Below are 27,661 nucleotides of genomic sequence, written 5' to 3' on the forward strand. Positions count from 1 at the left end.
TAAAAGTCTAAGTTCATTTACAATGAACATGTAGCATTCATTTCTATCAATAAAGAAGTATACATGGTTAAAAGAAATATTTGAAATCTCAAATTAATTATTTTTTTATTATGAAATTGCTTTTATAAACAATTCTAATCATATTCATATATTTTCTCCATCTGCAAGGGAGACATTTAATTCCAGAGTCTTAAGTCTCCCATCCTTATCTTCATTAAATATCAGTAATTACCTTCAAGAGGTCCTCTTGCCTTCAGTGAACTAGTCCTGGAATCTCCATGGGGAACACTGGTGAATATTTACTCATGACAGTAGGTTTATCCTTTTCCAGAAGGTATTTTTATGTGAGTGGGCTCAGCCTAGGCTGAGTTCTTCTAGTCCATCTGAAGGATCCATATTCATACCAGCACCACAGTCAGAGTAAACTTCCAAGCAATGTGAGTAGTGGAGGCAGAAAACAATTTCTGTATTGTGAAAAAGTAGACGCAAGATAGAAGGTTGCTCCGTGGTATCTAGAATTACATGCTGTTTGAGAGTAGATAGAGTAGCTATAAACAATCGTGCAATTCAACCAAAATACTTTAGCGGGCATAATGTCCTGAGTGTTGCTTCTAGCATTGCGTTAGAAGATGTCTGCCTCATAAAACACATGTGAAAGGTAATCGGTGTTTCAATTAATGGTCTATCATTGTTCTATAACACACATAAATGATAATTCTTCTCTCTGTTTCGTAATTGTTCAATTGTAGATCTTTAGAAGCTGTAACATTTGAAATGAAGTAGAATCTGTGTAAAATATGTTTGATAACTACTTCATTTTTCCTTCCCAGTTACTACTTTGATGCTTTACATTCAGTTTTTTATAAATTCAGCAGATGCTTCAACTTCATGGACTGAAACTGGAGAACTGGCCTAAGAATCAGACATGTCTTCAACAGTGATAACTTTGCGTTGCAGGTTCACTTCAAGCACAGTTTTAGTTGATGCTTCATGTCATTGATAGCTATTCTGCCAGCATCAGAGTCTCATACCAAGATCTTTGTCAGATTCATGATACACTTTACTGCACTAAAGGTAGGGTGACATTGACTTAGAGGAGGTAGATAGTCTCATTTTTCTCTTGTGAAGCTCAATACAACCTCAGTTGCCAGAGTTGTCGATTCCTTTTAATTTCAACAACTTTTATCTAGCCGACCACCTCTATTTCATTGGAAAGTCCTCATGGTATTAGCGACAACAGGTCATGGCATCTTGTCTTGGTCACGAGCTACACACGAAATTCTTATAAGCCACAGTTCAGTTTTCCACACAACATCCCATCTCTTTTCCTTTATTGTTTATTCTACTGCAAGCATTTTATTAGTCTGAAAGAGACTTTACAGATTCAGGATGTGCTACTTTTATTTACACTGAATAATAAGCCATATATATATATATATAACCCTATTTTTCTCAGTGGTTCAAGTATTGTCTCAGCAGTATTGCAAAGTGCATATTTACTCCTGCAAACCTACATATCAAAAAAACAACTGTGGAGTAGAATCTTGATGTTGTCTCTGTGTCTATGTCAGAAATTCCATTTTCTATGTGGGTCAAACAGGAAGGGGGAAATCAGAAAGTTTTGCAAAGATTGAATAGCCATTGTAGACAAAATAAATACTTGTTCTTTCAAAGATATTTTAATTAATTACACTAGTGCAGATATTTCTGGTCCTGCTTTGTACTGTTAAATAAACTTGTTTTTGCAGGGGTGACATCACATCAGGTGTTACGATAACCATGGCAGAAGGCTTTGCTTTCTCAGTGCAGACTAGTTATCTCAGCAAGTTCAGGCAAAGGTGCCACTCACTTGGCTGCTGAGAATTTCATAATGTTGCCCACAGGAACCTCTGTTTGTAAGTTGTACTTGGCACTTAGAGAGCATCGTACATACAGTTTGCCCTCTGACATTCAGGGACTGCCAGCAACCACAGCACCTGAGGTTACTTTGGGACTCAGAGGTTTTCTTAGGTAGCACTTCCCTGGTGGGGTTATGGACTTAGAGCCTGAGAAACCATCATGACATTCAATATTAATCAGAAACCATGTTTGACTGATGTGTTGCAGGTACCCTGTTGAGTTGAAATGACTTTCTGCATAGATGCAAGAATCCCTGGATTAGGATTTTTTTGGCAGAGATAATTCCCTGGGTTTTTGACCTTGCATTGAGGGTGTGTATCAGCTCTCAGGGTATGAAAAATCTAAATTTGCTGTGTCAAGTAAGAACTCCTCCCAATGTACAAGCATCTAGAAGGGTTGAACAGGGCATAAGGATTATTCATAAAATAGGGCTTTCCATGTAATTGAGATCATGAAAGAAACTCATTCCTAAGAGTCTTCCAAAATATTACAGATTACAGATATCATTGCTGTAGAATGTACAGAGTAGTAAGTAATGTTAGAATAACATGACTGCTTAAACATGGCTTTGAAGAATACCGACAAATGACCTATGATTGAAATAGTTCACCCAGTTACTTTGCTCTTCTGAAACTTCAGTTCTCAACAGATTGGTTCATCAGAGCAGACAAAGGGTGAGATTAACTCAGTTAATCATAGCTGCTAAAAATTTAGGCCTTCAGTGTAAGAAAATTTAATAGGCTTCTTCTATAGTTAGTGAAGTTACATAAATACTTTGAAAATAATCACATCGCATAACAGGTACCTACACTAAGCAAGGTGTCTTTGGAGATACCCATTTCCATTGCTTAAGTAGAAAGGCAGCAGCACCAGTTTAGATCAGCTTTTAGGTGAGAGAAATCCCACATTTTGTGACAAAGCAACACATGCCATTCAAGCATGGCAAAGACTGTGTTAACTCCCTTTGTGATGCCTCCCCGATACGTCTTCCTGACCAGTGACTGGACAGATCTTCCTTTTCTTCTTGTGGTCTCATTTTCCCACTCATCTGTGTGTTATAATTTTTTCTTCAGTGATGTATCCCCTCCATGTTGTAGGGCAATTTTCACTGAGCAAAAATAAACACAAATCTGGTAAAAAAAATAAAATAAAATTAAAAAAGCCATGCAAATCTAATAACCTTGCTCCAAATAATGTTTTGAAATTCATCGTTTTCTTCCTTCTCTGCATTTTTAACTTCAGATAAAGATTTTTTTCCTGTGGTCTTTGAATCCATTTGTCACTCCTTGTACTGTGGTTTACATTATGAATTTTAGCAGTTTGTCTCTGCTACAAGTAAGTGTTATAATTGTGAATATAATTAGATTTGTTCCACACAATTGCATATAAATGTATTTCCAAGGTGTTTTTAGAACTTCTCCGTTCCTTACTGATGGATTAGTACCAGGGTCTGTTTAGAAATGGTGCTTTTCTCTGAGATAATGCTATTCATGAATCCCAGTCCTGCTTTCCCCTTATTTTTGCTAGAGTTTCTGCCCAGCATTTTGCTAAAACTGGGAGCATTGGCAAGTGGCTGCCTTGGCAACTGATAGCAAATTAACTTTTGGTTAGCCTACAAGGCATATTTATACTGGGACTTTCAACTTTAAATGAAAGCATGGATCATCTGAAATGTGTTTCTTGGAAACGGAAGAATGAACAGCTGTTTCATGCTCCTTCTTTTAAATCTCTGAGAGCTGGAACTCTGGTTGTAGGCAGCTTTAAATAACATTTAAGGATGGAGCAAATAGCAGCCTGCTAGTCTACTGTGATTCGCCTGCAGAACTGATATAAGATGTTGGATGTTTAAATCAGCTGGCAGGCTTTTAATTCAGTGGCTTGAATTTTGATTTTTCTTTTTCTTCATACAAATGATATATGAAAGCTTGTTCTTTATTCTTTTTTTTTCCCCACTCCCTTTTCATAATATCACATGTGGTTCATTATAAACCTTTTTTTTTTTTTTTAAATTTTTTATTTCTTTTGGAATGATGGCTACTGATTTTTTATAGCACACAAGATCCTAACTTCTAGAAATGAAAGATACATCTCTGTAAAAGCAAATCTTGTCTAGGTAGAGAATGAGCCGAGGACTAAATAATTTATGGCATGATGAATGTTAATGCAAGGAGACTTAAAAATCGAATACTCTGGTAGCTTTGGACTTATATCCAATCCTTAAAAGTGGTCCTTCTTACCCAGCAAAACTTTAGATTTCCATAGTCTAATCTATTTGCTGTGCCATAGAAGAACATTCAAGGGAAAGCATAGAAAAGCAGCCCAGACAGCACAACAAAAGCAAAATATTTCAGACCCCATGGGCTTGGTACAGATTCTCTCATGGGACCCTTACTGAAAATTGTGACTCATGAGTTCGAATAAGTACCAAGACATCTGTTCTGTCCCATGATCTCCAAATTCATAGATACTTGAACTCCTTGACTGATTTTCAAAGTGGTACTTTAAGACAAACTGAGAACCATTGTCCCCTCCAATCCTCTTGTTCAAGCTGGACCATAGTAAAGCCGCATTCATGCAAAGATTCATGGACTTAGGAGGTCGAACTGTAAAGTCTGGTGTGTACAAAACCCATCTGAGAGTGAGGAAGACTGATCTTTCATTCTTGTCCACTCAATATTTAATCTGTTGATAAACTAACATAATCAGCAATCTGTGTGACGTTTCAAAGTTGATTCATATGGTATTTGGATATCCTAACATAAAGAAGCTCTTGCTTACCTCCTCATCATCCACATCCTTAACTTTTTCATGTCTAGCCCCACTCTGGTAAGCCTGGGAAGCATTTCCATCAGTAAGGTGTTGTGTTCAGGTTTTTATGACGAGTTAAGATGTGAAAATCCATGTGAGGCTGCCATGGAATCTGCAAAATCTCTTGGCCTCTGGAAATTAAAAATGTCTAGTTGCTTATTTAATTGCATTTTAATGGAAATCATCTACACAAGTGATGTACGTAGCAAAGAAATTAGACTTTTCAAGAATCCTTGTTTCAGGGCTGCCTGTTCTGGAGATTCTGAAATCTATAGGTAAGGAGCCTCTGTGTTAGATCAGCAAAGACAGAGAGCAAAGAGCTCTGGTGTTGGATCTTAAGGAGGATTTTATCTGAAGTCTTAAGAGCTGTCTCAGATAAATGTTGAGTTTTGTGTTGTTTTGTTTTTTCTTTTTCCTCCCTCCTTTTTTTTTTTTTTTTCTAAAGAAGAATTTTCCCTAGATGGTATTTTGGCCTCTTAGCATTTATTTGTTCTAGCCCTTAGTTCTTGGAAACACAGACAGATTGCAGTGTTGCATGCAGGGCTGGTTTTGAAAGAAGAACTTGAGGGCAGACATAAAGAACAGCTGATTTAACTGTGTCTTCTTCACAAGTCGAACAATTCTAGTGTATGCCATACAGTATAACTATGTGGAATATATGTCTGTGTGCAGCTTCATGAGGGAGTGCAATCATCCTCCGTTTGACATTCATACCACATTGATTCATACAGCCTGTGAGTACTGCACAAGAACATGAAATTGTTTGTCTTCTGTTCTCTCTTCCTTATCTTAACTGTATTTTCCAGTCAATGGGGCAAAATTATCTGACCACTATGAAGAAATACAATGACAGCATTGGACACCAGTAATTAAACTTCTGCACAGTTGTTGCTGAATATAAATGGACCTTTTATTTTCAAAAGGAAATTAATTACTTTTTTATGAAAAGTTCATGTTTAATAAAATACAAACCATTTATATAAACATATCTGTTTCTTTAGCAACTTTGAATGAAAGAAATACAAATGTTTCATGTTGAGTTCTTATATCACCACCCACAATATATAATGTATTTTCGTTATTATCAAAATGTTGTTGTTTCTTTATTTGTGACTTTATACTGCAGTATTAAACGGCATGTTCAACACAAAATTCTGCAGACCTGTAAAAATGCCATGGCAAGATCAGAACTTCTTATCAATGCTTATAAATATCTCAAGGGGGTTGTCAAGAGGATGGGACCAAACTCTTTTGAGTGATGTCCAACAACAGGATGAGGGGCAATGGACAGAGACTGAAGCACAGGAGGTTCCATCTGAATATGAGGAGAAACTTCTTTCCTTTGAGGTGCCAGAGCCTGGAACAGGCTGCCCAGAGAGGTTGTGGAGTCTCCTTCTCTGGAGACATTCAAACCCACCTGGACACATTCCTGTGTGATCTGCTCTGGTGACCCTGCTTTAGCAGGTGGGTTGGACTGGATGATCTCCAGAGATCCCTTCCAACTCCAGCTATTCTGTGATTCTGTGAAACACAAGCAGAGGTTGCCCAAAGATGCTGTGGAGTCTTTATCCTCTGAGATATTAAAAATCCAAATAGATGTGGCTTTGAGCAACCAGTGCTAGAAGATACTGTTTTGGGCAGAGGAGCTAGACTAGATGATCTCCAGAGGTGTCTTCCAACCTCAGCTAACCTGTGGTTCTATGAAATAAGGAAAAAGGTAAGATATTTTTTCATAGTGATTGCAATTTGAATTCCAGAGCTGTTTTCTTTAATGTTCATTTTTAAACTTGTTAATTGTCTGGATCTTCTCCCTACTAAGAAATCCTTTCACCTCCTTGGGAAGCAAGAACCTAATTCACAAAATCCATTCACAGGCACATCAGTTTATGGAGTTAAAATGATATGAAGAATTATTCTTTAGCTTTCAACCTGTATTCTAGCTCTGTGTTAACTCTGGTTTTATTTCTGATTTTACTATTTAATCTTAAGGGAATTATTTTGTCCATCCTACTAACTGTATCTTTCTTTTCATTTTACCTGTTACATTTCTTGTGAGAAGAAAGAAAAACAATCTGGCAAATCAGTCACATAATAATAAAGGAATGTTGAACTGTCGCAAATTTCACAATATGGACCAATACCAGGTCAAATAGTATCTCTTCCAATGGGTTTCACCAAACTGAGAACAATGATATTTCCTTTCTGTATCAATGTGATTCGAACACTGAAAGTCTTAAAGATGCAGATTTACCAATATTTTTCATGGCATCATTTCAGAAATACAGGCCAACATGTTAAGCAAAAAGCTAAAGAGTAGAGTTATTCATGTTGCATACTCTGCAAGTACCTCAGAAAAATTCTAATTAAAAAAAAAAAAAAAAAAAGAAAAAATAAAAAGAAAAATATCTTAGGGAATTGAAAGTGTTTCAGAACCACCTTTATATCACAGTTTTAAAGCTGTCACAAATCTGTCCTCCTGGAATGTTATGTACCACCTTGTTTATCCAAGATTTACTGTTATCTGAGGTATGTAATATTTGAGTAAATCCTTTCATCTGAGTTTTCCTTCTCCTGAGATCCAGTAACTCATCTATTTCTTGCCGGTGGGATGTTTATCTGATTATCAAATAGCACTATTATTTTTGTTTCTGTGATTCATTGAAAAAGGGCAAAGGGAAAATGAGTAAAAGAAGGAAAAAGTTAAAAGGAAAAGGAAGAGCAAAAATAAGGAAAGGAAAAGAAATTAAAAGTAAGGAAGGTAGAGGAAGGGGAAGTGGAAGGGGAAGAGAAAAGAGAGGCAAAGCGAGGCAAGGTAAGGCAAGGCCAGGTCCTAAAATAAACAACTGAAACAAAACATTGTCTTGATATTCTCGTTTGCTGTTTCTCATCCCAGAGCTCCTTGTTATCTGGATTCACAGGAAACTGAAAAGTCCCTGTTTACTTTTGTATGATTTCAGTAAATCTTCCTGTTGATTATTTGCCTTAATCTGCATCTCCTATTTTATCATCCATTGTCTAAAACATGTAGTAACTAATGAACACTTTCTAGCTTCAATAACTGTATTGCATCTTGCTTTGTTACTCCTGACATCTTTAAGAATGATCTCCAAACAACAAATCTACATAATTCTCCTTCAGTGTTTTATCAGGAAGGTATTTTCTTTTGCAGAGTCCAAATAAGCAAATAGCTAGTCTGTAAGTACATTATAATTACAGATTACAGGCTAATTAGAGAGTTATTTATGCCTGAAGATTACATACTAATTATACATGAAGTTATTATGGAAAAACTGGCAAGTGCTATAGAAGCAATTACTATAAAATTATAAATAGATGCCATTTTATTTTATGATTATTTGCACCATATGAAATAACGATTTGCCAAAAATCAGACTAGGCTGGCTTGTTGCATCTGATAGCTTTGACTTTTTCATACCATTAAGTCTCCCAGCACACCAAGAAACCTTTTACAATTGCTCTGCAAAGGCACAGGCATCTGAGCACCTTCCCATAGTACATTAAGTGCCAAAACAAACATCTGCTACGTGGAGTTTGTTCCACTCTAATCATATCCTGGGGGAAAAGTGTTCATGTAGTGTCTTCTTTCAGTCAGGTTTCTTTTTTGTTTGTTTGTTTGTTTGTTTGGTGTGTGTTTGTTTTTTTTCCTAATTGTTGTTTTAAGGTGCCCTCTGCTCCATGTGTTTGTCAGAGGTGACAAGTTGTGCTCTTTCACCTCAGAATAGAAGTTGTGATGCTGATCACATGCCCAGGATTCTGCTGGAGTTCATTTCACAGCCTGAGGAGCAGCCAAGCAAAGGACCGTTTCCTGCACAAATGACTGAAAGTGTCCTTTTGCCTGAGGAGAGTTACAGCCAGCTATTGTTGCCGATTTCAAGTTTTAAGTGTCTCTCAAAGGAGACAGACATTCATCTGTTAAGATCTTGAATAATCAAAGGTCAAAAAAAAGGCCTAATACATTAAATTATATTAAATAAACATTTTTGTTTTAAGTAATTATGTCTTATTAATATGAAAAAGCTAAGTTCAGTGGCATAGTGAATAAATTACTCATTTCAGCACTGAGCCAAAAACAAACAAAAAAGTTCATGCTGTCCAAAACTAAAGTGCATGTGTGCATTCATGAATATGTGTTTCCCTGCCAAATCTGTAATATTTGAATGAGGGAAAATGTTTTGTACAGCTGAAAGTGAGGTAGTTCATAGATGAACATTGTAGTAAAAAGCAGAAGAAAAAGTTGACTCTCTAATGTGGTCCATGATGTTCTTCTTAAGATACTTTTTTAAGAAAGTAAGAAATGCAATTCTCCATGTATTTGTTCTGGGAGGGAAGTCAACTTCATGATCTCAAGTGACAATGAAGCTGTTGCATAAGTTTCTGACTCAATTAGGATTTAAATATTTTATAGCAAATGGGACAGAGTCATTAGGAGAGACTGAGGGACATTCAGGCACATCGGAAGGTTCCATGAGGACACAAGAAAGCTTCTTTCAAACACTTCTGTAGATTCAGAATACTTGGATAGTGCTGTCCCTAGTAGACCCCAAACCCATGAACTGGAGATGTGTAAGGGAGGTGCCTCTCAGTCATTCCTTTCAGAGCTGTTCTGCTATTTATGTCTGTTTTATTGTTTATTCTGCAGTGTGCGACAGTGGTCAAGGCACCATCCTGATGGACAAACTGCCTTGTTTTCAACCCCTTTCTCAGTACTTCATGCAAAGAAGCACAGCTTCAAGGGGAAGCACTGGAAACATTAAAACAAAAAAAGCAGAATGATTGGAGTACTCTCCTTTGGGATAATGAGAGAAGACCACCAAAACATTTACAGAGGACTAGGACTGGCCCCTCAGAGGATGATCAGTGTTCATTTGGTCACTGAATAAAAAATATACAATCTCCAGTTCTTTTCTGAATTCAACGGGAACTGTATTTTTGTTCCCTCCCCACCCCTGGTTGAAATTATTAAGTGAATTAAGGTCAAATTATCAAAGCAGTTTTAAGATGTCTATAACACCATTGTTGGTGAAAAAATTTATGCCTTGAAAAACAAGTGTTCAGGTGTAATTTTAAGTGACCTTAGATTATAACTGCTTTGAAAGCTGCTTCTTTCTTTCCTCTAATTCAAAGGAGACAGAGGGAACAGTGCTACCTTACTGTAAAGGGCAGATTTCTCTTGGTTATTCTTTTTTGTCACATTTTAAATGTTTAAAACATTTTAATATGTTATTCATCCTATAGGCACACCAATCACTGTCTTTTGTATTACATAGTAAGTATCTCTGGAGGTTGTCACTAAACCAAACTGGTCAACTTTTCAAAAAACATATTCAGTAATTTTCATTGTTCCTGCACTTTAATATTAAAAATGAAGCTATTTAAAAATCTTTATTGTTTGGTGTGGTAACCAACTACAGCTCCTGCTTGATTACATGAGAACAGTGGTGAGGTGTCAGGGTTTAACCCCAACCAGCAACTAAGCACCACGCAGCCACTCACACGTTCTCCTCTGGTGGGATGCAGGAGAGATTCAGAGGAGTAAAAGTGAGAAAACACATGAGTTGAGATAAAGACAGTTTAATAAGCAAAGCAAAAGCCACACACACAAACAAAACAAAACAAGGAATTAATTCACTGCTTCCCATAGACAGGCAGGTGTTCAGCCATCTCCAGGACAGTCCGGCTCCATCACACCGAATGGTGTCTTGAGAATACAAACACCCTGAACGTCCCACTCTTTCTTTCCCCAAATTATATTCTGAGCATGACATCATATGGCGTTGTCTAGCCCTTTGGCCAGTTTGGGTCAGCTGTATTGGCTGTGCCCCCTCTCAGCTTCTTGTGCACCTGTCACAGCATGAGAGGCTGAAAATATCTTTGTCATGTAGAAACAACTAAAACATCAGTGTATTATCAGCATTATTCTCATTCTAAATCCAAAACACCAGATGCTAGGAAGAAAATCAACTCTATCCCAGCTGAAACCAGAACATCAGTTAAAGCACATTGTTGAGTGGCCTTAAAAAAGTTAACCATATGGAAGAGATAATTAGCCAGTGTAAAAAATTTCAAAGGAGCTCTTTCAATTCAGATGAGTTGAGGGTCTAATGCATGGAGTATTTTTGCCTAAGTGAAGTACCTGAGCAACTTACTCCCATTTGAATAAGCTCCTCCTTATGCTTTCAAAGCTATGATTCTTTCAAAATAAAAGGATAACACATTAATAGCAGAAAAGCTATTTTATGAAATCACAGTAGTGTTTCTTGACATTGTTATTACAGGAAAATTGCTTGTAACATAAGGCCATGTTTATAGAGGTAGAGGTGCTTAATATTATTACCACAAGCAATTCACCAGGTTCAGAGAGAGCCTCATGGGAACTAGTTATTTTTATTGTGTTTGGTGCATGTAGTACCATTTCCATTTCCAGTATTTTAGACTTCTCACTATGACCCAGGAGTCGTGTCCAGCATTATTAAAAAAACCAAACAAGCAAACAAAAAAAAAAAAAACCAAAACCAAAACAAAAACAACCAGAAAAAAGCAGACACTATATTTACCTTGTTTGAGCTCTGTAAGCAAGTCTTCCTGAATGTTAGTACAGAGGAAAACATGTAGGCTTGAGTCCTGATGCTTTGGCAGAGGGGAATTATGATGCCCATTTTCTCTATCTCTAGTGGTCTTTAAAGTTTTATGAAGGGAAAAGGCACATTTTGACATTTGGTAAGGATAGTTTCTAATTAAGGTTTGGATTCAACAAGGCACTTAAGTTCTAATGGGACTTAGACACACGCCTGACTGGAAACCTGCCCTGCCCTGTCCCAAATTTTCCATCTAACCACTGAACATCATCGTCAGGTTCTTTCTTATTCAGTCTTCCACTGACCCCACAAGCTTTTCTTACAGCAGCCTCTCTCATGGGGCAGCCTCAGAGGCTATAGCTATTCAGTCTGTGTTTCCAGGCTATGTTATACAGAATCTACACTACAGGCACCCAGCACGGTTAGAAATAGTATAGAAAATAAGAGGTACTGGACTGAGCAAAAATACCAAATTGCTTGCTGAAGGCAGGTCTTCCACTTTTTGGGGAAATACATCAGCATCTAGGTTGTAGGCTCAGCCTTGCAGGCAGTGTAAATACACATATGGGCCTTTCGCTGACAATGCTTAAATCAGAGAAGGTGTTTTGAGTTACAGAACATATTGAGCTACAAATTGAAATTAAACTTTTTAAATTATAGCACTAGTTAGATTATTCCAGGACAGTTAGGATAAATAAGATGTGGAAACTTATTTAAAATGACCCCACAATGGGCTATTTGTAAAGAAGGTCTTCTATCTAGTTGTGCAGCTTTGTCTGGTGAGGATAATGCTGAACATACATTTATAGTGTCCAGGCTGGAAGATGAATAATGTTTTCAAATGTCTTTAGGTAACCTAAGTTACAAGCGTGAAATATTTTATATTGCAGTTGTATAGAATGAGGATCAAATTTCATTGTCTTTGGATGCTGCCCTGTTTTCTGGTTGCTTTACATTAGCATTTTTCCTTGTGCTTTCCTGCAAGGAAAAAAAGAAAAAAAAAAAAAAAAAAAAAGAAATATATATATATATATTGAAGTGAGTCATGTTAATGTGGTAAGGCTTACTTACCTAGGTCTACTGAAAAGATTGAGAAGAAAAGCTAGATTATGACACAAAGTTAAACAATGGTATTGCTGCTTGCTGATGTGTTTATGGTTTTAGGGAGAAGAGTGAAAATTTCTGAGTCCTTTGGGGGAGTTGTTGCTGATCTATAGCAAGAGGGGTTATGTTGCAGATGTTATAGGAGGTTTTTGTCCAGGTGTGTAAGTTCCAGAAAGTTTATGTTTTCAGACCCAGTCATTTGTTTGTCTTTCCCATTTGCTGGTTTGTCATATCTCCTCTATCAGATGAAAGATATTTCTGAATAGGCACTCAGAGCTATTTTGCTTTTCCTTACACAGATGAAAGAGAGCTCTGAATTACTGTCTAGGAGCCTGCTCTCTAAAATCTAACCACTATAGTGTTCAATTGTATTTTTTTTTAATATCTTTGAGCTGTTGCATACTCAGTAATTAAAACATTTTTTCCTTCATTCCCAGTTCTATTGGCAGTTATATTTAATGTTGTTTTATTCTTTTGCCATTTCGGAAATATTAATGGGATATAGATCAGTTTACAGTTTGGTCATTTGCATGGACAAATGAGATCCTTTCTTATAGTAGTTTTTAATATAGTACAATAGAATGTCCTCCATTGTAGAGTTTTGATTTGTGCTAGTGAAAAAGAGAATATGAAGAGGACATTTCAAAAAGAACATTTGCAACTCCAGAAAATTATAGCGATCTCAGAATATGTTGTTTTCAGGCCACAAGAACAGCAAAAAAAAAGATTTCTAATTTAATGCTTATCAGTGCTAAAGTCCTCCTATTTATTCTGTGAAACAAGACATTCTACAGCCTTATGTTTACAGGCTGAAGAGAAATGTGAAGCAGGTAGCTTATTCATGTTTATGTAATGGAAGCTTACAGAAGAAAGAAAAAAATGATGTAATCTGAAGTACTTTATATCACAATTAAAGGCCAGACTTAATGTAGGCAGTCTAACTACTGTAAGACACTCTGTTGTCCCAAGTTACTCTGAGCATCTAATGTCAGAAATATATCATGTTTCCTGAAATGTGAGGATCTATACTTCACAAGCATCTATTAATCTGGACAAGAAGGGGAAGAAGTCAAAAAAGAACTCACAGAATGCACCATATGTTCAGGAATTACTAAGCACAAGTTTTCTAAAAATTTTTCCCCTTAAAGAATCACCTGCTGGATCCTCAAAACAGAGAGGTAGTGAAGAATCTCTGAAAACAACATTCGTCTTCTGTTATTTCAGCTGAATCACAGCCTCTGAACCACTTTCACTTGCTTAAGAATATGATTTTCATTAAAGAGTAAGATCTAATATTAGGAACAATTCATACAATGGTTTGGGCTGTAAGGGATCTTAAGATGATGAAGTTGCAGCCTCTCCCTGCTACGGCCAAGGACACCTTCCATTACATCAGGTTGCTCAAAGCCCCAAACAACCTGTCCTTGAACACTTGCAGGGAGGGATTTATGCTGCAATATTTTATTTTTATTTTATAATTCTGACTGCTTCATCTCAAACACTACACAAAGTTGTCCTTTGGTACATTTCAAATTCTAGATGGCAAAGTCATAATTTTAACTTTTCATGCTATAACATAGCAAATTTGCTTTATTCTTTTGGCTTCTAGCAATACTTTTTAATAATTTACCATATTTAAAATTATTAGACCTTAACAGTAAAATTGAATTCTTCTGGTTGAAAACAATGACATCAGATTTTTATTTTTTCACCAATTCTGGTCACCAGGGTTTTTTTTCTGTAAATGTCATCACTTTCAGATGAGTCTACGCCTTACACAGTAAGTCACCCAGTAACCACTGCTAGCAAAATCAAAGCTTTCCTATCAGGTGAAATGATAGAGTCCTAAAATTTGGGTTTTGCTCTCTGCTGCTTAGGTAGATAAAATAATCTTGTTGCCTGTATTACATTAATTCGATACTCAGTTATACTATAAGGAGTATTATATACTTCACATCCACACCACAACGGCGAGATATAGCCCTATCTTTTTAAAATCTATTTTGATCTTTTATGAATGCTAGGTATCTGGGTAACTCTGATAGGGAAAAAAAAAAAAAAGTTTGTATTTCATCCATGTAACCATAATATTCTAAATTGCTCTCTTTGGCTTGAAGGTGTTTGTGCCTGCCTGAAGCTCTTCAGCTCTAATTAAAAGAGTTTCAGGTCACTCAGTCTGCATTTTTAATCCTTACAGCTCCAGGGCGCTCAACATATGGAAATATTTTTGTTATGAGGAAGAGGATTCAGCACTTACTGTGTTTTGCTTTTTACTGTTAGCACCTACAGGTTTTTTATTTCACTTGTTTGTTTAGGTTTTGTGCTGAAGAGGGCAAGTAACAGCTTTAACAACTGTAAAGTGCTTTACACAATGAGCATATACATGTGATATGGATATTTCTCTGAGTTTTTTTAGAGAAAAAAAAATAACACATGGGGACCTGTCAAAGGTAGGCACAGGAAATTATCCTCAGCTGAATGAAACCCCTTCTTTCCACCCCTAAAACTACTAAGAGCTTAGAGGGAAAATTCTTCATACATTCTTCATATGGTCTTTTACACCATAAAACACAGCAGTAGCTTCAGGTGGGACAGGAACTCCTGAGCTAATAAATCATCTGTGGAAGATCAAAGAAGTACATAGTGCAAGGTAGTGCAGAACGGACCTGTTCACAGTGTAGGTACTTCCATGAGAAAAAAAAAAGTCATGGAAATCCCCTTTAAAATGAGCAGTGCCCTGGCCAGCAGAGACAACGAAATTGAGAATCCTTCTGAAATATGCATTTTTTCATCCAGAGGATCTCTTCCTACATAGTAATTGCTGTATTGACCAAAATTCTAGATGTTTTTTCAAATATAATGTGAGCCAGGATGGCAATCTTACGTAAAGTCACATGCAGAGGAATGTGATGTGGAGAAATTTATTACCCCACAGTGGCATCTAGTGCCACTTTTGTGTTTCAAAGATATCTCATGTGACCAGCCACTGCTCCAGAATAATGTGGATCTGCTTTAAATCCAGTGTCATATTGGCTGGGAACATGCAGAGGTCTTGGATTTCCTAAGTTATCTCAAAAAGTTACTATATTTCAATGCTTAGGTAAATTCCCTTAACTGAGGGATGATGAGTTTGACATCTCATGCCAAGAAACATGTCCATACCTCCTCAAGCTCTTTATATCTGGAAGGCATGTAAAATAATGTTTCTAGAAGACAGGTGAACACTTCTTTCAGGAATTTCCATGTTACACTGACCCCTTTTTCCCAATCTACTGTGATCATTTAATTTAATTTTATTTTATTAAAACAACCAACGAAAAGACCAGAACAAACCAACCTGTGCTAAAATAAGAACAGAATACCTTTTCTATGAGCACAGATACTCTAAAATTGCTTTGTGACATTAAAAACAATCTTATCTTCCCTGAAGGAACAGATTTCAATTGAAAAAAAAAAAAAAAAGACAAAAATAACCTCTTGTTTATAATCATTCAAGAAACAAATGTACCTTTTCTTTCCATTTCATAGGACACATCAGAAAAGCCAAACATTAAGAGCTGAGCTGCAAAACTCAATTTCTTGACTGATGGAATCCTGTAGTTAAACTCAGGGCAGGAAAACCGAGCTTGAGGAAGAATTCAATGCAGTATAGAAGAAAAGGGTGAAGAGACAGAGGCAGATAGGCCATATATAAAGAGACATCTAAACAGCACAGAGAAAAGAGTGAAAAAACAACAATCACCATCCCCCCAACCAAACAAAAAGGCTGAAGAAAAAGGGAAGAAATAGCCGGATTGCCACAAATCTTCCAAGTTTGTCAACTGCATGTTGAATGATCGTAGTCACTTAACAGACCCAGAGCAGAACTTGACAGTGTAATTCAACAGTTGAGAACATTATTTTAAGTACAGTTCTTGAAACATCCAGAAAAGGGCTTTTGTCCAAGTTATTTCCCTGTCTGAATGTTCATTCATAATGAAAAAGGTGACAGCAAAAGAAAATAGCATTTTTGTTTATAAATATGCCATTAATTTCAAAGTCCCTAGTTACTGTAATTAGGAACTACAATATGTGCATGTATATGTCTTCATGGCTTTGCAAACACAAAAATATTAACCAATACTCAAAACACAACTGAGCTGTAAGAAATTACTAGCGTCCCTGCTTTGCCATGGGCAATGAGGAGCAAAGAGAGGACTGATTTTTCCTGAAAGTTACACGGGGAACTCTGGCGATGAGGGAAGAGTGAGCACTAGGACATGGAGCCAGGATTAATACAGGCCCCTGGAGGGGTTTAAATGATCCTGGCTGAACATTGTGAAGCGACCTGCTGAATGCAAGTTTGGGCTGGAGTGACTCACACAGCCCAGGCAGACAGATTTTTGGTACACAAAATAATTCTGAGAATTTCCAACTCTGGCTGTCTAGTCAGTTGGCGCTGAGAAGATTGCCAAATCAGGAATTTCCTTAGCAAGACCAGAGATGTCAGGCTGCCTGACTGAGTAAGTAATTACTTACAGAAGATATAAATAAACATCTTCCCACTGCAAGGAACTTTTCTTCAAATTATACAATCTCTATTACTGATCAGCCTTGAGAAGCTGTTATCAGAAGGACAGGGAACTGCTGGAGAGAGTCCAGTGCAGGGCAATGAAGATGGTTAAGGGAGTGGAGCATCTCCTGTGTGAGGAAAGGCTGAGGGAGCTGGGGCTCTGGAGATTGGAGGAGACTGAGGGGTGACCTCATTAATGTTTACAGATATATAAAGGGTGAGTGTCATGAGGATGGAGTCAGGCTCTTCTTGGTGACAACCAATGATAGGACAAGGGGTAATGGGTTCAAATGGGAACACAAAAGGTTCCACTTAAATTTGAGAAGAAACTTCTCAGTGAGGATGACAGACACTGGACCAGGCTGCCCAGGGCGGTTGTGAAGTTTCCTACTCTGCAGACATTCAAACCCGCCTGGACACCTTCCTGTGTAACCTCATCTGGGTGTTCCTGCTCTGGCGGGGGGATTGCACTGGATGAGCTTTCGAGGTCCCTTCCAATCCCTGACGTTCTGTGATTCTGTGATTCTGTGATCACGGCACCTCTTTGCCCACTATGTACAAGGTGTACACACAGAGAATTTTTTGGCCTCCTTGGTATATCACAGGGACTGGAGTTGAGGCAGAGGACTTGCTTCTTCCATGTCCCTGCTTTGAAGCAGGCCAATTGAGGAGAGAGGGCAGTCGAGTTGCAATTTCTATGGCCTAAAAATAACAGCTTTTAAATTGACGCTGAGGAGGTGGAAAGATATGACAACAGAACACAAGTGAATACTCTGTAAGAAACTGGAAACTGAAATGGAGAGATATGACCCGACATACAGAATCAGCACAACTGGTGCATGATTTATTGATTATGGCCTGTCATATGAGAGGGCCTCAGCTAGCTGAAAAGCACAAAGCAAAGTAGTATTTTTCTCTCTATAGAATTTGGCATTTGGAAATTGCATACACTTTACCTTTACAGTGATTACTCTCTCCACACAAAGGAATATGTGGCTTTGCTTTTGAAGGCAGGCATGGTGCAAACTGTGTGATTTTTTTAGCTGTCATTGCAAAAAGCTGTGGATTATACTATTGATTCACACAAATAACTTGAAGGGCCAGAAAAATATTTGATGGGGAGCAGATAAGTGCAAAATCTGCATGCATTTGTGAATACAAAACAAGCTATTGCAAGGATACAAAAAACACCACCAAGAACAAAAAAGTCTTTTTATCCCCTTTAAATGCACTGATTTTATCTGCATGAGCTTCTGAGCCACTCTTTTGTCATCCGACCTTCTTTCAAAACTTGGACAGTAACATGTACAATCTGTACTACTAATCCTGAAAAATGACTTCAGGGTAATATATCTGTAGCAAAAATAGCCCAAAAGAATATATTCACACAGTGAGTGATCTAACTGCAGCTCTTTTGAAGTCAATGGAAATTTGACTTCCAGAATCTTTCATCTAATGTCAATAAACTGCGGGAAACTCAGCAGAGGCCACCAAGATACTTGGGGCTGGAACACTTAGCCAGGGGCTAAGGACCAAGTTCTTGTCCAGCCTGAAGAAGAGGTGACATAGGGGTGATTTAGCAGCAGCCCCAAGCACAATGTAGGGAGATCATCAAGAAGATGGAGCCGGGTTGTTGAAGGTGGTATGTGGTGGAAGGGTGAGAGACAATGGGCATAAGTTGAAGAAAAAAACAAACATTAAAATTAGATATAAGGAGAATTTTTTTCCCCTTAAGGACAGTCAGACAGTAGATCAGGTGGTCTAGGGAGTCTGTGTTATCCTTGAAGCTTTTGAAGAGCTGATGGGATAGAGACCTGAGCAACCTGGTTTGACCCCATAACTGACCTTCTTTGAGAAGTAGTTTGGGCTAGGGACCTCCTGAGGTTCCTTCACACCTGAGTTGTCCTGTGATCTTCATACCTAAGTGCTTCAAGAACTCGTCTTAGCTCAAGGATGTCTTAGAGGTATGCATACTTACCAAAAGATTAAATATAGAAATAACAATGAAAAAAAAAAAAAAAAGAATTAGTTTTGTTGAATAGTTTTTTTTTAAGGTGACTGTATCAAATTTCAGTTTTGGAATGTTTTATTAAAATACACTTGATTTCTAGAAGGGAAGGTCATTATCCTACCAGGTAACCCAGTTTTTCACAGAACAAGTCAAACTACTATATTTTGGTGCTTGGATTTGTACATATCTGGGCTTTAAAGAAGACTGCTCTCTCTCATCTATGACAATGAAGCTTTCCTATATATAACTGGTATCCTAGAAACTATTGCAAACTGGCATTTATGCATTACATATAAGGTATATAATGAAACTAAAACTTTCTTTACAGTTACCTTTTTTTTTTTTTTTTTTTTTTTTTTTTACTTTAGAAGAAAAATGATGATACCAAATTTTAGAACAGGATTTTTAAAATCATTCCAATCTAAGTAGTTCTTGGAGTGTCATGGAATGTGCACGCTGCAAATCCAGGAACACTGCAAACTCACAATAATTGATAATGTTTTAATAAGTATTTCTGAGTGAACTCACAGGATATTATGGATCACCTTTAAAGCTGCTAAGGGGCCAGACTACTGGTGTCCAACTTGTGTACTTAGAAGAAGAAAGAATATCTCACTATCTCACAGTGCAAATTTAGCCAGACATCTACCAGGATCCTGACTATATCTCTACAGGGCTCAGGGCATTCACCTTTGCCTCCCCAACGCTGTTAACTGAACCAAACTAGCCTAAATATCAAACTTTCAAAGTAATAAGTTTCATTTAATTGCTTAGGGCCTCAAACACCATTTTAATGGAGTTTGATTAACACCACAAACAAAATCAGCAGGGAAGTATTTAACAGAATGCTTATCCTATAAAATATTTGTATTATTTTATTTTTAATTTCACCATGATTTCTACTTACATGTCCTTAGAGAATTCTTTCCTTTATATCTATTTGAATGATGTAGACCTGGTTTCAGTATCTACTATTATTCTGGAGGCCCTCTGTTCATATGAATGATTTAATGGCTAGATCATCTAGATCTGAACTCTATCTCATATAGCTGACAAATCTTAAATTCCAGCTTTTGAAATATAGTGCCTGCTTTTCTAGCCAGACTTGCAGACGTCTACTGAAATGATTTCTTAGGAATAGTTCTAAAGAGTAACCCTTAGCTCCAGAAAGCTATTTCAAGATGATGCAGTGTGCACTACTAAGTCTTGATACAGAAAAAGTTAATGAGAAAGTGATAACATTTCCTCATCTTTTTCTCCGGAAAGCAAAATGAAGAACAACAAGAGTCATAGATGCAGCACTGATTGATCATTTTTGGCTGAATAATTAATCAAAGAATCAGAGAGACCCATTAATTACTGTGTTCTTAACATTTTGAATCATTCACTGGCAGGTCTTCTAGACAAGCAGGAAGAAGCTACACTTGGGCTAAGAAGTTATACAGCACAGAAGAATTAATCTTTTGTATGAGGAAGCAGCCAAGTGTTATTATCTTCCATCTCAACCTCTTTCTTTATTGTTTCCCATTTGTTAACCTATGTGCATGGTTTATAGGACATTCTCCTCCTTTTCCATCATCTACCAGCTTAGGGGTTGAAACAGGTTTGAATGAAGTCCTGTAAATCACGCAGTTTTTATAACTTGAGTTTATTGTTTTGCCTCTGTATTTGTTTTATATTCAATTTCAGGACTGTCCAAGGATTACTTGGTTTCTAGGGTGTGATGTGTTTGGCACAGCAAGGCTTAGACTGGCAAGCTATTGCCTCTGCCTAGTTCAGCTGCAATTTTTTGCAATGAACTACTGAGTTCTTACTGGGTCCTTAAACTAGTGGAAGTGCTCTGCAGTGAGAATAATAAAAGCATTGATGCAGATTCTGAGCTGAGAATCACAGGATACAATCTGAAAACAGTATCAAAAATAGTAAATTACTGTGATCCCACAGCTAACAGACAGCCAACAGTGCCTTCTATAAGCCAACAAAAGCAGAGGAATGGCCTAGTTACAGACATAGCATGAAGGCAGCAGAAAAATTCTAACACTTTCTTATATTTTGATTCCTTGCAGGGTTTTAAGAAGACAAATATTTGTTTTGAGAAACTGCATAAGAGAAATGTAATTGGAAATTGGCCAGTTAGGGCACCTGTGCGTAGCTATGGACCAAAATAGATGCATGGCTTCAGAACCTACAGGTTTTGACGTTTTCCTTTCAATTTTGAAAGGAAAACATCAAAATATCTCCAAAATCTCCACCCTAATCTAAAAGCAATGAACAAATAGAAAAAAATTCACAATAAAAAAATATGAGGCTCTGGTCTCGGTAAAACTCTGCAAGGTCCATTCATTGAATTGTCACAACCAGTGGGTCAATGGCTGCATGGTCATCTGTATGGTGCTCTGACAATAAGATATATAATCTCCCTGTGTATCTTCTCTGTGACTCTCATCTCTCCTTAAAATATTATTGGAATCCAGGGTCCAAATGAAATAAAATATGAAATCAAATTTATTAAAGGGGAACAGACTGAAAAGATGTTAGCTCCTGGAGGTGTTATGGAAAAGGTATTTGGAATATGCCGTTGGGAAGAGCCTGGGACCTCAACCTTTATTTGGCAGAAAAAAAAAACAGACAGTTTGAATGCTCCAAAAAATCTGTCACACATCTTTGTAAATGCCAAAGAGTGCAACCACAGTACACGAACCCAAGGGAAACCAGAGCTCCATTTGTTCCGGTACTTGTGTGAAGGTTTGGGTGGCATAAGTAAGAAACAAACAGGCTGAAGCAAATGTGTTTATTCTGCCATACATCCAAGAGGACACAATAATGTATTTTAATACTACTTTTATTACAGAAACTTTAGAGAAGCTCAGAGGCTGTTCCATTAGGCACTGTAAAAATATATAGTCCAGGATATTCTCTGCTTGAAAGTGGTTGAAAAAGTAATAAAATAGACAGAAAATGCAATATCAAAGAGAGGGGAGAGAGAGAGAGGGGCAAGGTTGCATTTAGTTGTTACTAAATTATGTTTGTTTTATAGTGAAAAAGAGTAACTTAAAATATAACCATAGCAACTAATTAACAGGATAGGAACTGAATCACATAGACACTGTCAAAAACTGAAGAAGAAATCTATATAGAACTAGCAACTTGCCCTCAAATACACAACTCTGGTTTTAAAAATAGATTTGTTAGCAAATGCCTATTTTTCGGTTAGAGATGTATGTTTTCTCTTAGTGCTCAGAGTGTGGATGAGTATACAAGTTCATTAAACCTGCAAGTTTATTCAGATTAAGCTTTCAAAATTCATTATATTCCTGCCACAATAACTACGTTCACTATAAAATTTTATTAAAATGGTTTAGAAAGATATGCCTACCTAATTGCAGAAAGCTGAAGCATAAGGATGACACACTTGTCTACACAACCCAGCAACAGTCTCATTCCACACACACCCTTAGTGTTATCTTAAATATTACTATTCTATGCTCTAGCTTTAAAAAGACAACATTAATCAAAGTGTGGCTTTTATTTTATGTCTTTCCACTCCAAAGCAATGCATAACCCACTAAAAAAAAGAAAAAAAAGTTATAAATTACCCTTTCAGACAAAACTTCTACAAGGAAAAAATAAACCAATAACACAGTGAGTTTTATTTTATTAGTCTGAAACTATAAGCACCAGCCAGTATATAGTATTCTAGCTGAACCAAAGATTTAAATTGTTTCTGTAGTTTAGTGATTCTCCCAAAGGTTTTCTCTGAGCAGCACGACTACACCTCCCTGCAACATCACCTTGATAATTTTCCTTTATTCTCTTTCTGGTCTTTAGCTGTGTTTGGCCTGAATAACTTCAGAACATAACTTTAAAGATCAGTGTAAAAACATCATTTCCACATCTTGTTTTGATTTTCACTTTGCAGTTTGCCAGAAGCCTGATTCTGCTTAAATACTGGTAACGTAACTCCTCTTGAAAAGGATGGTACCCCCATATGTGCAGCTGAGCTCTCTGTTTACTTATGGCCTGCAAAATATCTGAGTGGGAAGAGCAGAAGAACTATAGTGACAAATGTTTCCTGATTCCTTCAGTGTGGACAAATATGTTCTCTTAAAAAAGAGTAAGTGTTCAGTAAGATCTAAGCCCTCACCTGAGTCACTTTGGTTTCCTAAGTTGCACAGCCAAACAGAGAAGCATCCAGAGAAACACAAGTCTGAAGGGGAACGGCTGAGGGACCTGGGGCTGTTTAGCCTGGAAAAAAGGAGGCTGAGCGGAGACCTTACTGCTGTCTACAACTACCTGAAAGGAGGTTGTAGCATGGAGGGTGTTGGTCTCTCCTCCCAAGTAGCAAGTGACAGGACAAGAGGAAATGGCCTCAAGTTGCACCAGGGGAGGTTTAGATTGAATATTAGGAAAAAAATTATTCATTGGAACAGGCTGCCCACGGCAGTGGTAGAGTCACCATCCCTCGAGGTGTTTAAAAATGAGTAGACGAGGTTCTTAGGGACATGTTTAGTAACAGTGCTAGGTTAACGGTTGGACTCGATGATCTTAAAGGTCTTTTCCAACCTAAATGATTCTATGATTCTGTGATTTCTAGAAACCTAAAGACACCTTGAGTTTTTCCTTCCTACCAGTTGTCTTCTTCTGCTTCAAGGCACAGTAGGACAGTCGCTTTTTCTTTTTAATACAAGCAATTCTTTCCTTTATAATTCTAGATCAGGTAATGTATTTGACTTTAAATTGCATCAAAGCTAATTCACAGATTCATTTCACTTCACGGATCTCTCCTGAGACTCTAATCATAGCTGCTTATGATTGAAGGTCAGTCTTTTGCAGAAGTCTTAGTTTTTGTGTATTAATGATTTTAAAAGGCAAAGAGCAGATCTCAAAAACTTTTCCAGCAAATGTTTAGTCATTTCTTCCAAATTCTCAGCTAGTGTAAATTAAAATGGTACCGTTGATAGGAAGGACTGAATTTACATCCACTGAGAGTCTGGTCCTTGTAATTTGTTCCTTGTTCCCTACTGTATAAAAGTTTTCCCAGGTGCACAATTCATGGGATTATCTCTAGTTGTATAATGACCAACTAAAGGTCAGAATATGCCATCTCCAAAACACTGAGCACTTACTGTTCATTCAGTCAGCAGCTTATGTAAAGATATAAAAATATATGCATATATTTAGTGAAAACTAATAGAATAATATTTTTAAAATATACCTATAACAGGTGAAAAATGTCTTCATGAAATTAATTTTGTAAAATTATGATGGAGTATTATTAAATTATAACAAATGCGCTCTACACCTGAAAAAGTATGAATGATTTAAATGGAATAAGAATTGAATCTGTGACAAACTGGAGCCATCATCAGTTAATAGACTTTATTTCACTGAATTGGATGGATCTTGAGTTAATTTGCAGTCCATTCACCAAGAACTATTACAACTTGGCTGTGATGGAAGTACTTTTATCACAAGACATAATGCAGTGAAATTGTACGATTAAGAGAAACAAGGTGAAGGAGAAAATTTGACACACACACTGAAATACATTTCAAGGAAAAAAAGGTCTTAACAGCCACTTTACTGAATTGGTATGAATAACTTGTCATAAACACAATTTCTCCATTTGGAATTCAGGCTTTTAAATGCTACATACCACGTACAAATATTTCCAAAAGATGGTCAGTACCCTAGAAAGTTTGCAAGTCTAAATTATGATAAAAAACACAGTTGGATAAAACAAACAAATCTAATGAGTGCAATCTCTTTCATTTATCAAATAATAATAAAAAAAGATAACTGAGAAGCAACTTGATTATGTTCATAAATACCTCCAGAGGGAGGAAATAGAAAGTACTTAAGTAGTCCTCCATGTAGCAAAGAAAGGCATAACAAGGAACAGTTGTTGGAAGTGAAATCCAAACAAATGCAAATGAGAAATCAGTCAAAAAATGACAGTAAAGATAATTAGCCCAAGAAACAAAGTATTGGGAGGAATGGTATGTTCTCTATCTTTTCAAGTTTTCCAGCTAAATCAGAAAGGCAATAACAAGATTTAATCATACAGCACTTTGGTCGTCACCACACAGAAATTTGCTGCAAGATATGAGTTTTTGTTTTGCTCCAAGGTAGTTGGAAGAAGTGCATCTGTATTGAAAGCCATTTTCCCAGTTTAACATGGCACACCTCTCAAACTGTGACTGCAACGAGCTTGCGTTCTGCAAAACACCACGTGGAGTCTTTGGTACAAGTGTGTGAGGTGGAATTTTTTGACAGACATTACACAGAAGGCCAGACCAGGTGGGAGCTGAAACAAAAAATCTACAAGGTAGAAGTCAGTAATGAGGGTTATCAGCTATTCAGTTGCAACCAGTGTGAAACAAAGACAAAAAGACACTTTAGCTTTTCCAGCCTTTTTAAGCAACTATATTTTTGTGGTTTAAAGATAAAGCTATCAGTTTGTAAACTGACCTACATCTCAGCCTTTGATAAGTTTTAATTTTCCCCTGAAGTCACAATCTGAGCATTTTGTATGATTTCAAGGCCAAACCTTAACACAGCCGTGTCCTTTTCTCCCTTATTTTGACAGTCGTGTAGTATAATTGGCCTTAGTCTTGGTATGTAGCATGAAATGTCCCAGTTGTCCATCAAAAGACCAGTGACATCTTCTCAATTCCATGAATTTTCTTCTACCATTGTTAGAAACACTTGTCCAGTTGTGCTGCTCAGAGGTACAGTATGTAGTAACATCACGGCATGGTAGTTTCTGGAAGAACGTGAGGACATTTCTGCCATAAGATTGTCCTCTGACAACCTGGGAAATTCACACAGGCAATTTAAATTTATTTGTTTCCAGTACAGTTTTCTTTGTGTTTCTAGATTAACTTTGAGGTGAGTTACAATGTTTCTTTCCAACTGATGTTAAAATGCTTGCACAAGGGTTTGGAAGAAACTTTTAGAATTTATAGAGTATATTTTCACAAAAAAAAAAGCCCAAACCAAAGCAAGCAAGCAACCAACCAAAGCAAACCCAAGAGACAATCTCGCCTGTAATTTAACAGGCTGAACTTCTACACCTGATGTCACTGATGCCATATAGATAAGTAAAATACTTTATGTCTTATTGTATTTCCTTGAAAACCTATTCCTAAATGGTAATTGAAGTTTACATATTTTCTAACAGATTATTTTCTCTACTGTCTGCTTACAATGTCACAGGTTTTAGAATTTGAACTTTATTGGAAAAGCATGGGAAATACACATACAAAATTATTCCAAATCAGGTCAGATGTACCTTCCAACATTTTTAATATGGAAATTACAGAACAAATAGATATCTGTATCAGAAAATGCCGATATTAAAACCTACCAACCAAGCAAATAAACAAAATCTCCTGCTACCATTTCTTGCTTGATATGAAGAAAGTGGGATTATTATTAAAAAAACAAAACAAAACAAAACAAAACAAAACAAAACAAAACAAAACAAAACAAAACATTAAACCTGAAAACAATTTTCTCCCTTTTTTAAAACCAAATAAACAAGCAAACACCCCCACCCCAAAACAAACAAACAAACAAACAAACAAATACCAACAAAAAAACCCAACACAACAGCTGGGGTCATGTTTTTTTAAAAAGCCAGAACTAAAGATAACTGATGGGACGCAGATTTCAGGGCTATTTCTAAATTCAGAGATTTGTGTCTCTTACTAGTGTAGTTTCATGGGAAGTGTTGTTGCTAGAGGCAAAAACTTCATTTCACACCCTTAAGACTAAAGATGTAGAAGGGAATTACAGCTTTTAGTGCTGTCAGCAGTTTTAATCTATGTCTATAGTAGGAAATTAAATTGTGCCAGTTTCCATTCTCAACAGGCAGTTTGCCAAAGGCTGACTTGTTTCACTCACATGGGCACAGGCCAAGCATGCTCAGGTCCTATGTACATCTGAGTTACAGGTCTAGGCAGCACCTCTAAACCTAATTCCTGAAGGAAGTCTACAAACCTCTAATGGAGGGAGAAGGAAGAAGGATGTTTTTTGATTTAAATTATTTCCTTTTCCCATGTTTTCACAGAATCACAGAATGTTAGGGATTAGAAGGGACCTCAAAATATCATCTAGTTCAATCCCATTTCCTTCTACCTCCTACCATTTGTCCTCCAACAAAGAGTTGCAACAACAATGTAGTTAGATCCAGGAAAAAAATACAATAGAAGGCTACTAACACATCAGAGTAGTACATATTAGACACTATTCCTAACACATAGTTTCCTGTGCAGAAAACAATTTCATAAATTCCTTAACATACACCTCAACTGACTCGGATGGCTAATGTTTAATTTGCATCCATGATTTAATCTTAATCAAATAGAATAGTACTGAATGTAGACTTAGTGCAAGGGCTAAAAGGCATCCCAGCCTGATCCTTCTCTCATTTGTCCAGGTCGAAGTCAGGAGCAACTCTACCCTAAAGAACACAGTCAGACTGGAGTAAAACTGGTGTAAACAAGAGCGGACTCCTGTTGTACAAACTGGAGCAATTTCAGACCTGGCATTGAATTCTGATAAACATGCAAGAGTGCAGCTGTATATTAAATAACTGATTTAGAACAAAAGCAAGCCACTAATGCCTACATTTTTCTTCAGACTAATAGGTGGCTGAAATATGTGTTTCTGAAATAAATGACAGGG

Source organism: Columba livia, chromosome 2, assembly GCF_036013475.1.
Source record: "Columba livia isolate bColLiv1 breed racing homer chromosome 2, bColLiv1.pat.W.v2, whole genome shotgun sequence".
NCBI classification, from domain to species: Eukaryota; Metazoa; Chordata; class Aves; order Columbiformes; family Columbidae; genus Columba; species Columba livia.